This window comes from Balaenoptera borealis (genome assembly GCF_965194805.1).
Source record: "Balaenoptera borealis genome assembly, chromosome: 11".
NCBI lineage: Eukaryota > Metazoa > Chordata > Mammalia > Artiodactyla > Balaenopteridae > Balaenoptera > Balaenoptera borealis.
Genome location: NC_138868.1, coordinates 52,600,013 through 52,617,567, shown reverse-complemented (window position 1 = coordinate 52,617,567; position 17,555 = coordinate 52,600,013).

Genomic DNA, 17,555 nt, shown 5'->3' with positions numbered 1-17,555 from the left:
AAAGATGGCATGATAAATATTAAAGAGGTAAGATACTACCAGTATGGAACAAGAATCATAAAATAATCAAATATAACTATTAAGTGAAAAATATAATAGTTGAAATAAAAAACAGGTAAGTAGTAGGCTGAATTCTATTCATTGAATTAGTGAGAGCGTTCAATTAAACTCTTTTCATTAGAAAGCAAAGAAATAGAAAAATAAAGATTAGGAGGAGAATAGTGTATATAGCTACGTTCAGAAATTCCAGGGAGATGAAAATCAGGAAAATTAAAGTACTGAAAACAAAGAATTTTGAAGATAGTATTTGTGACAGGCATCTGTGTATCTTCTGAATGCAGTTTCTGAAATGGTATCTGCCTCCTGGTACTCAAATGTTTGCATTATACTTTCCCCTTCAATATAGGCTGCACCTGGTGACTTGCATCTAAGGAATAGGACAGCAAAAGTTACATTACTTTGAAGGTTAGATTATGAAAGACTGTGGCTTTTGTCTTGTTCACACAGTCTGACTCCTCATTTGCTTTTATGCAGCAATCTGCCACATTTGAGCTGCCTGTAGAGAGGCCCAGCAGCAAGGAGCTGAGGGCAGCCTCCAGCCAATGAGGAACTGAGGTTCTTCTTAATAAGACAGCCTGCAAAGAACTGAATAAAAAACAAGCCACAGACAAAATATTTGTAGATTGCATGCTTGATAAAGGACAAGTATTCAGAATATATGAAGAACTCTCATAACTTGATAGAAAAGACATGGAAAATGCTTGACATCATTAGTCATTATAGAAATGCAAATTAAAACCACAATGAAATACTACTACATATGTATCAGAAAGGCTAAAATTTAAAAGATTGGACATACCAAGTGTAGGTGGAGATGAGGAGCAACTTGGAATTCTCATACACAGCTACATGAGATTTTGGAAAAGCAGTTTGGAAGTTTCTTTAAAAGTTAAATATACATTTATATATAGTAGCCATTCCACACCTAAGTATTTACCCACAAGAAATGAAAGCATGTGTCTATACAAAGACTTGCACACAAATGTTCATAGCAGTTTTACTTGTATTAGCCAAGAACTTGAAATAACCCAAATGTCCATCAGAAGGTGACTATGTAAACAAATCATAGTACATGCTTACTGTGGAATAGTATGCCATAAATCAGAATGAACCGTTGATACCAACAACATAGCTGAATCTCAGAAAATTATCCTTCGTGAAAAAAGTTGGACAAAAAAGAGTAAAGTATATATTTTGTTTTCATTTATATAAAATTCTAAGAAATGCAAACTAAACAATAACCCTCCTTTTCTCCCTTTCTCCAGTCCCTGGTAACCTCTATTCTGCTATCCGTCTCTATGAATTTGCCTATTCTAGGTACCACATATAACTGGAGTCATACAATATTTGTCCTTTTGTGTCTGACTTCCTTCATTTAGCATGATGTTTTCAGTGTTCATCCATGTTGTAACATATATCAGATTTGATTCCTTTTTGTGGCTAAATAATATTCCATTGTATGTATATACAGTATTTTGTTCATCTGTTGATGGACACTTGTGTTGTTTCTATCTTTTGGCTATTTTAAATAATGCTATTATGAACATTAGTGTACCAGCATCTGAGTCCCTGTTTTCACTTATTAGTATTTAACCTAGGAGTAGAATTGCTGGATCATGTGATACTTTTTGAAGAAATGCTAAACTGCTTTCCACAGCATCTGCACCATTTTACATTCTCACAAGCAATGCATGAGGGTTCTAACTTCTCAACATCCTCATCAATACTTTTTATGTTCTGATTTTTTTAATAATAGCCATCCTAATGGGTGTGTAGTGGTATCTATCTCATTGTGGTTTTGATTTACATTTCCCTAATGACTAATGAAGTTTAACATCTTGTTTACTTGGCATTTGTATATATTCTTTGGAGGATGTCTATTTTGTTAAGTTCCTTGCAGGCTGTTTTACTGAGAAACTTTGGAGATATGTCTGTTCAGTCCTTTTAACCATTTTTAAATTGGATTGTTTATTTTTTGTTGTTGAGTTATAGGAGTTCTTCATATAGTCTAGTTATTAATTCTTTGATAGATACGTGGATTTACAAATATTTCCTCCATTCTGTGGGTTTTCTTTTCACTCTCTAAGAGTGTCCTTTGATGCACAAAAGTTTTAAATTTTAATCAAGTCCAATTATCTTTTTCCTTTTTTGCTTATGCTTTTGGTGTCATATTGGAGAAATCATTGCCAAATCCGATGTCATGAACATTTTTTCCTATGTTTTATTCTAACAGTTTTATAGTTTTAGCTCTTAAGCTTAGGTCTTTGATCCATTTTGAGTTACTTTTATAAATGGCATAAGGTAGGGGTCCAACTTCTTTTGCATATGGATATTGTTTTCCTAGCAACATTTGTTGAAAACTGTCCTTTCCTCATTGAATGGTCTTAACACTCTTGTTGAAAATCAACTGACCATATATGTGAGGATTTATTTCTGGATTATCTGTTCTGTTCCATCTGTCTATGTGTCTGTCCTTATGCCATTACCACACTGTTTTCATTACTGTAGCTTTGTGGTAAGTTTTGAAGTCTGGAAGTGTGAGTCTTGCTGCTTTGTTCTGATCACTTTGGGTAGTTTGTCATCTTAATATTAAGTCTTCCAATCCATAAACACAGAATGTCTTTCTGTATTAGTCTATTCAGGCTGCTATAACAAAATAACACAGACTGGGCAACTTACAAAGAACAGAAAATTTATTGCACAGTTCTGAAAACTTGGAAGTCCAAGATCAAGGCACCAGCACAGTCACCTGGTGAGGGCCTCTTCCCAGTTTGTTGCAAGCACCTTCTTGCTGTGTCCTCACAGGGTGGAAGGGCTGAGGGATCTCTCTGGAGACCCTTTTATAAAAGCACTAATCCCTTTCATGAAGGCTTCACCCTCATGATTTAAGCACCTCCCAAAGCCTACCTACTAACACCATCATCTTTTGGAGGATTCAGTATGTAAATTTTGGGGGGACACAAACATTCAGACCATGCATTCTGCCCCTGCCCACTCAAAATTCATGTCTTTCTCACATGAAAAATACATTCATTCCATCCCAGTAACCCCAAAAGTCTTAAACCTGTTCCAGTGTCAACTCAAAAGTCTAAGTCCAAAGTCTCATCTAAATTAGATATGGGTGTTGACCTAAAACAAATAGACTCCAGGTTATTCCTGCAGCTAATGTGGGTTTATTCAGAATCAGTGGAGAATTGCAGTTTGGGGTCTGCAACCATGGCAAGTCCCTGCAAGGCAAGGGAAGGAGAATGCTTTTTATAGAGGGGAAAAGGAAGTTGGGAGGACTATGAACAAAGCCCATGACTTTTCATTGGCTGAGTCCTTGCCAGGAAGGAAGACTAGTCTGTCTGCTTGTTGGGGTCTGCTGTCATTGCATGGTTTGAGAGCTCCCTCTTCTGGTCTCCTGACTATTTAATTGAAGCTTCCGTTTATTAATTTTTTTTAAGTCTTTATTGAATTTGTTACAACATTGCTTCTGTTTTATGTGGGGTTTTTTTGGCTACGAGGTATGTGGGATCTTAGCTCCCTGACCAGGGATGGAACCTGCACCTCCCACATTAGAAGGCAAAGTCTTAACCACTGGACCACCAGGGAAGTCCCTATTAACTTTTTACATGTGTGAGATTCAGGGTAGATTCAGCTTATGGCAATTGGTTTCCAGCTGTGAATCCATGAAGTCAAACAAGTTATGTGCTTCCAAAATACAATGGTGGGACAGGCATAGGATAGATGTTCCTATTCCAAAAAGGAGAAATAGAAAAGAAAAAAGGGATAAGAGGTCCCACGCAAGTCTAAAACCTTAAGGCATGCTGGGGCAGGGACCTGCACTTTGGACTAACGGGTGGCCCCACCCTAGCTCTCATGGGTTGGAGTCCTGTGCCTGTGGCTCTAGAGGTGGAATGTCATGCCAGTGGCTCTACCAGTTTGGGGGTTTGAGGGTAGTCCCATCCCCACAACTCTGCTGGGCATTGCTCTAACAGGAGCTTTCTACTGTACCCAAAAGCGGCCCTCTGTGTTGCACATTAGAGGCTCCAGAACAGTCCATCCTTTGGAATCTGGGTGGAGGTAGCCACATCTGGTGCAGTGGACACTGCCAAGATTTACTACCTGTGCCCTCTGGAAGGACCATCGCCATGGCCTGCACTACACCTGGGGTAGCTGAGGTGCTAGGTGCCAGAATTTGGGGAGGGGGGAGCAGAGCCTGGGATGTGAGAGGGTGCCAGGCAGCAGAAGCCCCTCCTTTGAAATTGTTCTGCCCCACATGCCCTTTCAGTTTGGGACTGTGATGGGAGTGCCTTCGGGGTCATTATTCTATTGTCTTGGACAATAGGTCCTGTCTTCTTTTAGATGACCAACCAATCTCCCCATTGTCTTGAATAGCTCCCAGCTTCTGTTGGAGTGGTAGATCCATACCAATCTTCTTATCAGATCCTGCCACACACTTTGTATTCTCTCTCAAATGAGTTTTCTTATTTCTTTCAATATGGATAGTCTGAGAATTTTTTGAGTTTTAAATTTCTGCTTTCTCTTTCATTAAGAATTCTACCTTTAAATGATTTCTGTCTCCTCACATGTTAAAAAAGAAACAACAGACCCAAAATGGAGTCACTTGTGCTAAACCCCATGTCAACAAACCAAGACTTAATACCTAACCTAATTGCAGTTTCAGCCTCTCCCTGGAATGTGACCTTTAACCACTTGACCTTGAATTACCTGGTAAGCACTAGTGAGATAACCCACCCAATAGATCCTATCTGTCCCCATAGGAAGGTCACCTTGCCTAAAAAATTGTTCTTTGCTAGAAACTTCCTTTTCCCATCCCCTGCTGCCTGTAAAAGCCTTCAATTTTATACAGCTCCTCAGAGTTCCTTTCTATCTGCTAGACGGGATGCTACCCAATTCATGAATCATTGAATAAAACCAATTAGATCTTCAAATTTACTCAGCTGAATTTTGTTTTTCAACAGATGTGGTGGCAGCAGTTGGACCGAGGAAGGACGCTTCTGATGGCTTTAGGGACAAAAAGAAACACAGGCATACCCACGAACCCTTTTGAGGTCTCTTTCTCGCCATTTCTGAAGATTGTGGGTAAGTTCCCCTCAGTTCTGAGCTCTGCTCTCTGTCCATCGAGCCCCCAATCTAATTGGCTTTCCACTGTTCCCCATTTTGAGTGGAAAACCCCAGGATTTGGTTGTATTCCCAGATTCCACATCAGGGACTATTGGTGGTTACTGGCCAGAGTCACACTGGGTCTGACTTAAAAACCAGACTGGGTCCAGGCTTAAACTGGACTGGGTCCATTGTGTTTTGTGTAGGTAAAGGCTATTGCTAATGGAAATCTTGGAAGCAGCCACAAAATTGGTGGGCATGCATTGAGCATTTAAAAGGTAATAGAGCACTTGCCACCGACCCAAAGACTCCGTTGTTAGGATAAGCTGGTTATGGAACAGGTTAGATTGACACTAGGCCACCTGCCAACCTCAAGAAAATTTCCATGCAACAAGGTACACTGTAAAACATCACACAATTCCCAATTCAGCTGCACATCCCTTTCAAGTATTAGTTTGAGGGACTTCCCGGGTGGTGCAGTGGTTAAGACTCCATGCTCCCAATGCAGGGGGCCCGGGTTCAATCCCTGGTCAGGGAACTAGATCCCACATGCGTGCCACAACTAAGAGTTCACATGCCACAACTAAGGAGCATATGAGCCACAACTAAGACCCGGCACAACCAAATTTTTAAAAAAAAGGTATTAGTTTGGGTCCAAGAGACCCAAAATCTTAGCTAATTAATTATTTAATAAAAATGGGATCCTTAAATTCCAAAGTGTTGAGCACACCACCTTCCAGCACAACTGCTTAGTTTATGTCTAAGAACTATGGTCCCACAAGCCATAGATAGCTACAAAAAAGGCAAAAATCTTATTAAAAACAGCCTAGAATTACAAAGTCCATTATTACAAATGTTCCAATTCAATAAGATCATTTAAGGGACTTCCCTGGAAGTCCAGTGGTTACAACTCCACACTGCTTCCACTGCAGAGGGCACAGGTTTGATCCCTGGTTGGAGAACTAAGATTCTGCATGATGCACGGCGCAGCCTTAAAAAAAAAAAAAAGACTGTAAACAAAATCTGCCAAGCTAGTAGCCTTGCTGAAGGCCCCATATCTACCCTCGAAGGAGGGCCCCCAAATGGGCCCCTCCCTGAGTTGACAAGACTCTGACGGATTTTTCTGATAAACTTCTACATTAATCTCTTAAACAGTGAAAAATTTAAAATTAAATTAATGAAGAATCTTGCCAAATTCTGATAGACACCAGAGCCTACAGAGCAGCTCCTGGGAAAACTGGCAGAAGCCAGCAAAGAGTGAGAATTCTTACCAGATCAGCTCTCCCAAATCTCTGTCTGTGGTGCCCAGTTGAGAGAGGAGAATTAAATTTTACACTGTCCATTGCTTTCCAAATCCAGACCCATTTGTTATTAATTCTTTCTCTTCCAGGGATAGGTTTGTTTTTGTTTTTGTTTTTTTTGGCCGTGCCACACAGCTTGCAAGATCTTAGTTCCCCAACCAGGGATTGAACCCGGGTCCATGGCAGTGAAAGCACCGTGTCCTAACCACTGAACTGCCAGGGAAGTCCCTCCCAGGGATAGTTATTGCCTTCTTGCTTATCTTGTCTTGAGTCTTAAGAACTTGGCCTGGCTTTCTGCCTGCCTCGGACATATAGGTTGTCAGTTCCTTCTTTTGGCTACTTTTTGGGAGTGACTCTGGATCTTGGGAAGGTAGTATCCTTTGTACCCTTTTTTTTTTTTTTTTTTTTATCACGTTCTTTTATTTATTTATTTATTTATTTATTTATTTTTGGCTGTGTTGGGTCTTCGTTTCTGTGCGAGGGCTTTCTCTAGTTGCGGCAAGTGGGGACCACTCTTCATCGCGGTGCGCGGGCCTCTCACCATCGCGGCCTCTCTTGTTGCGGAGCACAGGCTCCAGACGCGCAGGCTCAGCAATTGTGGCTCACGGGCCCAGTTGCTCCGTGGCATGTGGGATCTTCCCAGACCAGGGCTCGAACCCATGTCCCCTGCATTGGCAGGCAGATTCTCAACCACTGCGCCACCAGGGAAGCCCCTTTGTACCCTTTTTGATTCCGCTTACATCCAAGGAGGGGTTGTTCAGTTCTACCAGAAATATTTACTGTTTGTCCCGGCTGGAAGCTAACAATATATTTAAGAGAATTTTTTAGGCCTTCTCCCTTAAGCTAAAATAAAACTATATAAACAGAGGGAAAGAAAAGCCTTAAATTTTAAAGCCTTGTGGAAGGATTTACTAAAACATTCCAAAGACACACAGCTCTAATCCAGAATATAGAAATCTTTTGATTTACATTTAAGCTGGAAATCTTCCTGATATAAAAAAGCAAACAGAATTCCCTGGCAGTCCAGTGGTTAGGACTGGGCACTTTCACTGTTGAGGGCCCAAGTTTGATCCCTGGTCAGGGAACTAAGATCCCACAAGCCGTGCAGCATGGCCAATAAAAAAATAAAAAAGCAAATTGAAGTTAATGTGGTTGTATGGGTGGACTAACTTATGATGTCATTTAAGTTGCAATGCAATTCCTTAATAAACTAAAAGCAACTGTCCTTATCTTACAGATCTTTACAAAACCAGAAATTTGGCTCCAGAAACAATTCAGTGTCCACATATCCTTTTTAACAATTAACCTTGCCTATTCATCTCAAAAGACTTGTAGGTATGGTAAAATTTCTGGCCTTAGGGAACAAAAGTCCTTCTAGGAGGAACTTGCATTTTTTCCCCCATGCCTTTTATATGTAAATGTTCTACCTGGTCCTCTCAGGGAACTCTTGTTTTTTATCTAGACCTTCTCCTTGAAATGCAAGCTTCAGGGAGTTATTTCTTAACAGAAGGTGGGGGGGGGGGGGTGTAGATGTCTTCTCCAGAAATATTAGTAGAAAAAGCTTTAGCCATCTGAGCAGGTAAACTTAACTTATTCCATAAGCTAGTGAGTTTTGCATTACCATAACCTGTCTCATGGCTAAAAGTTTTAAATGAAAGCTATAAGGTCTCTGTTTGTGTCTATCTGTATTTTTATGTCCCCCCCCCATATCTATATCTATATCTGTGTGTGTGTGTGTGTGTGTGTGTGTGTGTTTGATGTATTTTCTACCTCTGGGTGGTATTGCCAAAATTAGTTCGTAAAACTCTTATTTGATTGGCTTAAAGAAAATTAAGCACTTATGAATTAAGTATTCCTAAAAATCTCAGAAATATAATAGAGACTTAAATGTTTTTTCAGGTTCACATGATCTAAGATTAATCTTAAGTAAATGAAAGCTGGTTTAAGTTTGTTGGTTTAATTAAAACAGGCATGTCTTCAGAGTTATCAGCATTAAATATAATGTTTTTATTCTACCTAGATGTACTGAAAGTTAAGTGAGCTCATGTTATCTCTGTTATAAAATTTGTCAACAACAAGAAAATAGCTTGGGATGATGGCTGATTTTGTCTAACGTCTCGTCAAGTTTTTATGGGTAATCTAAACATAGTTGTTCAGCAATAAGAATCTGTTCTCCTTGTAATAGGACACAGTTGGAAACATTAGCTATATTACCAAGGCTTTGACTTGAATGTCACATTTGAGAGAGATGTGCATAGACTCAAATATGACCAGACAGCTTTAAGAAACTGTTAACTTGGGAATTCCCTGGTGGTCCACTGCAGGGGGCATGGGTTCAATCCCTGGTTGAGGTACTAACATCCCACAAGCTGTGTGGCATGGTGAAAAAAGAGAAAAAAAAGGAAACTGTTGACTTTATAAAGCCAATAAAGCCCCTTGGGAAAATTGGCCTGGTATTCTGCTTTACAGGGTTCCCAGCAGCCTTAAGAGGTGAATAAGGAAGGTCATTTCTTGGCAGGCCCAGGAACCTCAGGATCTTTGGAAGGACGTTGAGAAGAGAAGAATTCACCCAAACTATAGGTATTGCAGGTAAAATCTGATGGTGAGTTCTTGGCTTGGCTTACTGGCCTCAGAGGCTGTAAGAGTGCAATCTGAGATTCCTTGTGAAAAGTTTCAGCAAAGCAGGCTTAAAAAGAGCTTATATGGTCAATTAATATTCTTGTTGCATTTATGTAAATAATCAAGACAAGTTTATTGCAAACAAATTAGTTTTACTATGATTATATTTGGTAAAAAATGGGGATAATTGTAGAGAGAAAAATTATATTTGCAACTTTGTAGATACTCGATTCTAGTCCTGTTAATTGTCTTTAAGGTTTTATTATATACCTGTAAACTGGCCTGGATCTGGAATTCTTCTAGTTTCCTCAAATATCTGGCTATGATTCTCCAAACTACTGTTTCTAATTTTCCCCCACCCTTCTGATTAGGAATCACTAAGAATAAACTGCCTTTAAATTTCCTTGGAAGGGACTATACTAGGTCTTCCTCACTATCCAGATAGCAGTTAAACTTCAGGGACTTGAACCTTGGGTACATATCTCACAGCTAAAGAAGGCACCACCTGACATCTGGTCCTGTGCAGATGCTGGAGACCTCCAAGTCAAATTGACAAGGAAGAGAAGTAGCTGACATCGATGTAGACTGCTTCCACCTCAGATCGACTTCCTACTTTAACATGAAACTCTTTCTTCTTTTCTCTTTCCTTTACTCTGGCATTGTCCTGGAAAGATAACACCATAACCCATATCTCCCAGGCCATTACTAAGGGGAGTAACCTTTCCAACTGCCGAATTTATCATCAAAAAATCCAATCTGTCCATTAACAGTGCCACCTTAGCAGAAATGGTTTGTGCCCTGACAGGGTTTATCCTTATCAGTGATAGTTATCATTCTCCTTAGGCCTATGAATGCCTAGATGGCTGGAGCATAACTAGAAAGTGCCTCTTACATTATCTAACTATGCCCTTAACTGTTCACAAACTGAGATACCACATTGGTCAGCTCCCCTGAATTTATTGTTTGTTTGTTTGTTTTAATATAAATTTATTTATTTATTTATTTTTGGCTGTGTTGGGTCTTCATTGCTGCACGCAGGCTTTCTCTAGTTGCGGCGAGCGGGGGCTACTCTTCGTTGAGGTGTGCAGGCTTCTCATTGCGGTGGCTTCTCTTGTTGTGGAGCACAGGCTCTAGGCACGCAGGCTTCCGTAGTTGTGACACGTGGGCTCAGTAGTTATGGCTCACGGGCTCTAGAGTATAGGCTCAGTAGTTGTGGCAAATGGGCTTAGTTGCTCCACGGCATGTGGGATCTTCCCGGACCAGGGCTTGAACCTGTGTCCCCTGCCTTGCCAGGCAGATTCTTAACCACTGCACCACCAGGGAAGTCCCAGCTCCCCTGAATTTATATCTTCAAGTTAGAAAGGACCTACCAGGAAGCATTCATGATTCAGGATTGATGCCAAAATACTGGCTCCCTGTATACCAATGCCAAAATGAGATACGGAGACAGAGTTTTGGAGGAGAAAGGGTGGCTTTATACTTTGCCAGGCAAAAAGGGAACACAGCAGGCTAGCGCCTCAAGAAATGTGCCCCCCTCCCTGGGGAATAGGGAGAGGTCTTATAGTTGGGTCTTATGGTCAGGGGTATTCGGTAAGGATCAAGGCAGTAACAGTCTTGCATTCTTCTTTCTTCTGCAAAGTTTCAAAAGGGTGGGGTTGCTGACAAGATTAGGGTGTGTGCAGGGTCTCAGGTGGTCAGGGTCTCCTAATCTTGATGAGCTTCTCTGGTCCCTTTATTCTTGCCTCAGGTGGTTTCGTGACTGCTCCTCCCATGATTAGCAACTGTTCCAAATCTGCCCTTTGGAACTCAGAGAAGGTCATGGAAGCCAGAGTCTTGCCTACAAGAAATGGGAGACAAAAAGACCTCCCTGCCCGGGAGCCCCACAGGGCCCCCCCGCTCGGTTTCAGGATTTGCTTCCTTTGGCAGAGCTCTAATTCCTAATTAAGAGTAAATGCAGGGCTTCCCTGGTGGCGCAGTGGTTAAGAATCCACCTGCCAATGCAGGGGACACGGGTTCGAGCCCTGGTCTGGGAAGATTCCACATGCCGCGGAGCAACTACGCCCGTGTGCCACAACTACTGAGCCTGCGCTCTAGAGCCTGTGAGCCACAACTACTGGAGCCCGTGCCTAGAGCCCGTGCTCCACAACAAGAGAAGCCACCGCCGGCGCTCCACAACGAAGAATAGCCCCCGCTGGCTGCAACTAGAAAAAGCCCGTGTGTAGCAACGGAGACCCAATGCAGCCATAAATAAATAAATAATAAATTTATTTAAAAAAAAAAAAAAAAAGAGAGTAAATGCAGATAAGGTTATGATAAGGAACCTCTCCTTAACAATGAACATATTGCAGAATCTGCTGCTAAAACAATAGCTGTCCAACAGAAATCAAACTCTGGCTGAAGTTGTCCTTGATAATAGGATAGCCTTTGATTATCTTTTAGCTGAACAAGGAGGTGTTTGTGCTATGGTTAGCACTACTTGCTGCACCTGGATTGACAATTCTGGGGAGGTTGAAACTCAGCTACATAAGATTACTGAACAAGCCTCTTGGCTTCAGAAAGTGATTTCTTCAAGTGATCTTTCTTTGACTTTTAAATTTTGATTTGTTTGGGTCTTAGGGACCATGGCTCCAAAGTGCACTCCAAACATTGGGAATTACCCTGAATATAATAATTATAGTAGTCCTCCTGGTGTGCTGTATTCTCTCAAAAGCTTTAAATGCATGTTTGCAGCCACCTACAACCAAGCAAATGATCTCCCTAAGACTGGAATGCCAGAAAAAGAATGAAGAAAATGACTGGCTAAAAACTGAGCCTGGTGACTTCCCTAGTGGTCCAGTGATTAAGACTCTGTGCTTCCACTGCAGGGGGCACGGGTTCGATCCCTGGTTGGGGAACTAAGATCCTGCATGCTGTGCAGCGTGGCCAAAAAAAAAAAAAAGACCTGTGAATATACACAAAGACTCAATAAAAGCTACAAGACTACAGAACGGTAGCTAGGAATGATGCTAATACCTTAAATTTTGATCATATCTCTCAGGCTAAAAGTCTGATCAAAAGGGATGGATTGTTAAAAAAGAAACAACAGACCCAAAATGGAGTCACTTGTGCTAAGCCCTGTGTCAGAAAACCAAGACTTAATACCTAACCTAATTGGAGTTTCAGCCTCTCCCTGGAATATGACCTTTAACCAGTCAATCTGGAATTACCTGGCCAGCACTAGTAAGGTAATCCACCCAATAGACCCCATCTGTCCCCCATAGAAAAGTCACCTTGCCTGAAACAATCCATTCTTTGCTAGAAATTTCTTTTCCTGCCCTCTTCTGTCTGTAAAAAAGCCTTCCATTTTGTATAGCTCAGAGGTCCTTTCTATCTGCTAGGTGAGATGCTGGCTGCCCAATTTATGAGTTGTTGAATAAAGCCAATTCATTTTTTGGTTTTTTGGTGTGATTTTTTTTGGCCATGCCACGTGGCTTGCCAGATCTTAGTTCTCTGACCAGGGATTAAACCTGGGCCCTAGCAGTGAAAGTGCCCAGTCCTAACCACTGGACCACCAAGGAATTCCCAAGCCAATTAGATTTTCAAATTTACTCAGTTGAATTTTGTTTCTTAATACACATTTTACCATAAGCATTCAAGAGAAGCCAGGCTGCTCCTTCAACATTTTGCTTTAGAAATTTCTTCAGCCAGACAACAATTTCATCACTTACAAGTTGTACCTTTTACAAAAAACTAGGACACGAACACGGTTCAGCCAAGCTCTTTGCCACTTCATAATAAGGATTGCCTTTTCTCCTGTTTCCAGTAACACATTCCTTATTTCCAACTGAGACCTCATTAGAATGGTCTTTCCCATCCATATTTCTACCAACATTCTGGTCAGAACCACTTAAGTATTCTCTAAAAAGACTGAGGCCCTCTTTACAGCTCTCCTCTTCTCCTTCTGAGCCCTCATGAGAATTGCCCTTAACAGTCCATTCATGACAATATAGGCTTTTTCTAGCATGTACCTCCAAATTCTTCCAACCTCTGCCCATACCCAATTCCAAAGCTGCTTCCATATTTCTAGGTATTTGTTATGACAGCAATCCCACGTCTCGGTATTAATTTCTCTTAGTCTGTTTAGGCTGCTATAAAAAGATATCACAGACTGGGTAGCTTATAAACAGCAGAAATTTATTGCTCACAGTTCTGGAGACTGGAAGTCTGACAACATCAGGGTGCCAGCATAGTTGGTTGGATGAAGGGCCCTCTTTTGGGTCACAGACTTCTTGTAGTATCTTCACATGGCAGAAGGGGCTAGAGATCTCTCTGGAGTGTCTTTTATCAAGGCACTAATACCATTCATAAGAGTTCTGCCCTCATGATTTAAGTACCTCCCAAAGCCCCATCTATTATTACCATCACCTTTAGGGGATTAGGATTTCTTTATTTTTTTAACTATTAAACAATTTTTATAGTTTACTTTTTTAATTGAAGTATAGTTGATTTTCAATGTTGTGTTAGTTTCTCATGGGATTTTATTTTTTAATTTATTTTTTAAATGATTATTTCTTTTATATATTTATTTATTTATTTATTTATTTCATTGCACTGGGTCTTAGTTGAAGTAGGCGGGCTCCTTAGTTGCGGCATGTGGGCTCCTTAGTTGTGGCATGCAAACTCTTAGTTGTGGCATGCATGTGGGATCTAGTTCCCTGACCAGGGATTGAACCTGGGCCCCCTGCATTGGGAGCGCGGAGTCTTAACCACTGCACTACCAGGGAAGTCGCTCGTGGGATTTTAATGTATGAAATTTGGGGAATACAAACATTCAGACCATAGAACTTTGCATTTATTTATATCTTAATTCTTTTCAGCAATGATTGATTGATTGATTGGCCATGCCACATAGCATATGGGATCTTAGTTCCCTAACTAGGGATTGAACCCACACCCCCTGCACTGGAAGCACAGAGTCTTAACCACTGGACCACCAGGGAAGTCCCCTCAGCAATGTTTTAGGTCTCAGCATACAAGTGTTTCACCTCCTTGGTTAGGTTTATTCCTAAATATTTTATTCTTCTTTATATTATTGTAAGTGGAATTTTTTCCCCTTAATGTCCTTTTCATATTGTTTAGTGCTAGTGTATAAAATGCAACTGATTTTTGTGTTGACTTTGTATCCTGAAACTTTGCTAAATTTGTTTATTAACATTTTTGTGTGTGTGTGGAATATATAGGGTTTTCTACATTTAAGATCATGTCACCTGTGAATAGAGATGATTTTACTTCTTCCTTTCCAATTTGGATGGCTTTTATTACTTTTTCTTGTCTCATTGCTCTGGCTAAAACTTCCAGTAGAAGTGACAAAACTGAGCATGCTGTCTCATTTCTGATCTTAGGGGAAAGCTTTTTAGTCTTTCACCATTGAGTATAATATTTGCTCTTGGTCATCCAATTTGTTGGCATACAACTGTTCATAGTATTCTCTTATAATCCTTTTTATTTCTGTATAATCGGTAGTGATGTCTTCACTTTTATTTCCAATTATAGTAATTTTAGTCTTCTCTTTTTTTTTAGTCTTTTTTTTTTCCCTTAGCTAAAGTTTGTCAATTTTATTGATCTTTTCAAAGAACTAACTTTTGGTTTCATTGAATTTCTCTGTTTTGTTTTCTTTTCTCTATTTCACTTATCTCTGCTTTAATCTTTGTTATTTCCTTCCTTCTACCAGCTTTGTGTTTAGTTTGTTCTTTTTGTAATTCCTTAAGGTGTCCAGGTAGGTTACTGAGATCTTTCTTCTTTTTTAATGTATGCATTTATAGGTATAAATCTCTCTCACAGAACTGCTATCATCTTCCTGATGTACTGACTCTTTATGTTTATAAAATGCCCCTCTTTATTTCTTTTTTTATAAATTTATTTTATTTATTTATTTTTGGCTGCATTGGGTCTTTGTTGGTGTGTGCGGGCTTTCTCTAGTTGCAGCGAGCTGGGGCTACTCTTTGTTGTGGTGTGCAAGCTTCTCATTGCAGTGGCTTCTCTTGTTGTGGAGCACAGGCTCTAGGTGCACAGGCTTCAGCAGTTGTGGCTCACAGGCTCTAGAGCACAGGCTCAGTAGTTGTGATGCACGGGCTTAGTTGCTCTGTGGCATGTGGGATCTTCCCAGACCAGGGCTCGAACCCATGTCCCCTGCATTGGCAGGCGGATTCTTAACCACTGCGCCACCAGGGAATCCCGTCCATTGTATATATGTAGCACATCTTCTTTATCCATTCTTGTATCAATGGACATTTAGGTTGCTTCCATGTCTTGGCTATTGTAAACAGCACTGCAGTGAACATTGGGGTCCATGTATTCTTTGGGACCATGTTCTTCTCTGGGTATATGCCCAAGAGTGGGATTGCAGGATCATGTGGTAGCTCTAGTTTTAGTTTCTTAAGGAACGTCCATACTGTTTTCCATAGTGGCTGCACCAATTTACATTCCCACCAACAGTGTAGGAGGGTTCCCTTCTTTCCACACCCTCTCCAGCATTTATTGTTTGTGGATCTTTTTTATTTTTTTAAGCCTCACAGCATGTGGGATCCTAGTTCAAACCCATGCCACCTGCATTAGAAGCACAGAGTCTTAACCACTGGACCACCAGGGAAGTACCTGTTTGTGGATTTTTTGATGATAGCCATTCCGACTGGTGTGAGGTAATATCTCACTGTAGTTTTTTTTTGGCTCCATTGGGTCTTTCTTGCTCTAGTTGCAGTGAATGGGGGCTACTCTTCGTTGCAGCGCGGGCTTCTCATTGCGGTGGCTTCTCTTGTTGAGGAGCATGGGCTCTGGACACGTGGGCTTCAGTAGTTGTGGCACGCAGGCCCAGTAGTTGTGGCTCACGAGCTCTAGAGCACAGGCTCAGTAGTTGCGGCACATGGGCTTAGTTGCTCCGTGGCATGTGGGATCTTCCTGGACCAGGACTCGAACCTGTGTCCCCTGCATTGGCAGGCGGATTCTTAACCACTGTGCCAGGGAAGTCCCTGATGCTTACTCTTTACATGGCATATCTTTTTCTTTCTTTTCTTTCTTTTTTTTTTTTTTTTCCGGCCATGCCACACAACTTGCGGGGTCTTAATTCCCCGACCAGGGATCAAACCCAGGCCCTGGCAGTGAAAGTGCTGAGTTCTAACCACTGGACTGGGAATTCCCTGGCATATCTTTTTCTGTTCTTCTACTTTCAACCTACTTGCACATTTCAAAGTGTATCTTTTGTATAAAGTTATATAGTTGGGTCTTGCTTGTTTGTTTATTCTGACAGTCTCTGTCTCTTAATTTATGCTTTCTGTCTACTTACCATTAATGTAATAATTAGTATGTTTGGATATAGGTCTGCCATTTTGGTGTTTGTTTTCTTTGCTTCATCTGTTTTTAAATTCCTTTATTGGCTTATTTATTTACTTTTTTAGAAATATTTATTTATTTGGCCGTGCCGGGTCTTAGTTGTGGCATGTGGGATCTTTTTACTTGCAGCATGCAGACTCTTAGTTGCAGCATGCGGACTCTTTAGTTGCTGCATGAGGACTCTTATTTGTGGCATGAGAAGTCTTAATTGCGGCATGCCTGCAGGATCTAGTTCCCCGACCAGGGATCGAACCCAGGCCCCCTGCATTGGGAGCTTGGAGTCTTACACACTGGACCGCCAGGAAAGTCCCTCCTTTACTGGCTTTTTTAGCTTAACCTCTTTATATTTTCATTGGTTGCTCTAGGAATTCTAATGTGCATCTTTGACTTATCAGCATATACTTAATATTGTACACTTCACATAAGGAAAAGGAAACTTGTCATAGTGTAACTCTGTTTTCCCACTTACCCCCACTCCCCTTGTCCTCTCAGCAATTTTTTTGATTCACTCATGATTTTGCATATACTTACGGATAATTAATTCTCACTGAATAGTATTCTATCTTGTGAATGGAATATATCAATGGATCCACCTATTCTAGAGTTTGAGTTTTTGCTTTTATTACACTTTTGTACCTATTATTTTTGGGGTGCACATATGTACCCATTTTTGTTGAGGGTACCTAGGAGTAGAATTGATGGGTTAAGAGGTATGCATATGTGTGACTTAACTGATCAGTTTCCAAAGCAGTTGTACCAATTTACACTTAAACGAGATTTCCAGTTGTTTCACATCAGTACTTAATGTTATCTATTTTATCTTTAGACATTTAGTTGGGTATGTAGTGATATCACATTTTAATTCAAAACTTTTAAAAACCACTGTGCTGACCAGACAAAACAATATGTGGGCCAGATGTGGTCCATAGGCCACCTCCAGATTAAACTGTGTTGTCTGTGAGAATTAATGTTTGTCTTGATATGTGTGTGAATAATTTAATAATTGTCTAGTGAACAGCTGGAAGATAAAAAATTCATGCTACAACCATCAGTGGAGAGATTTTGAAGCAAACTGCACCTGGAGCATCCATTTGCATCTTT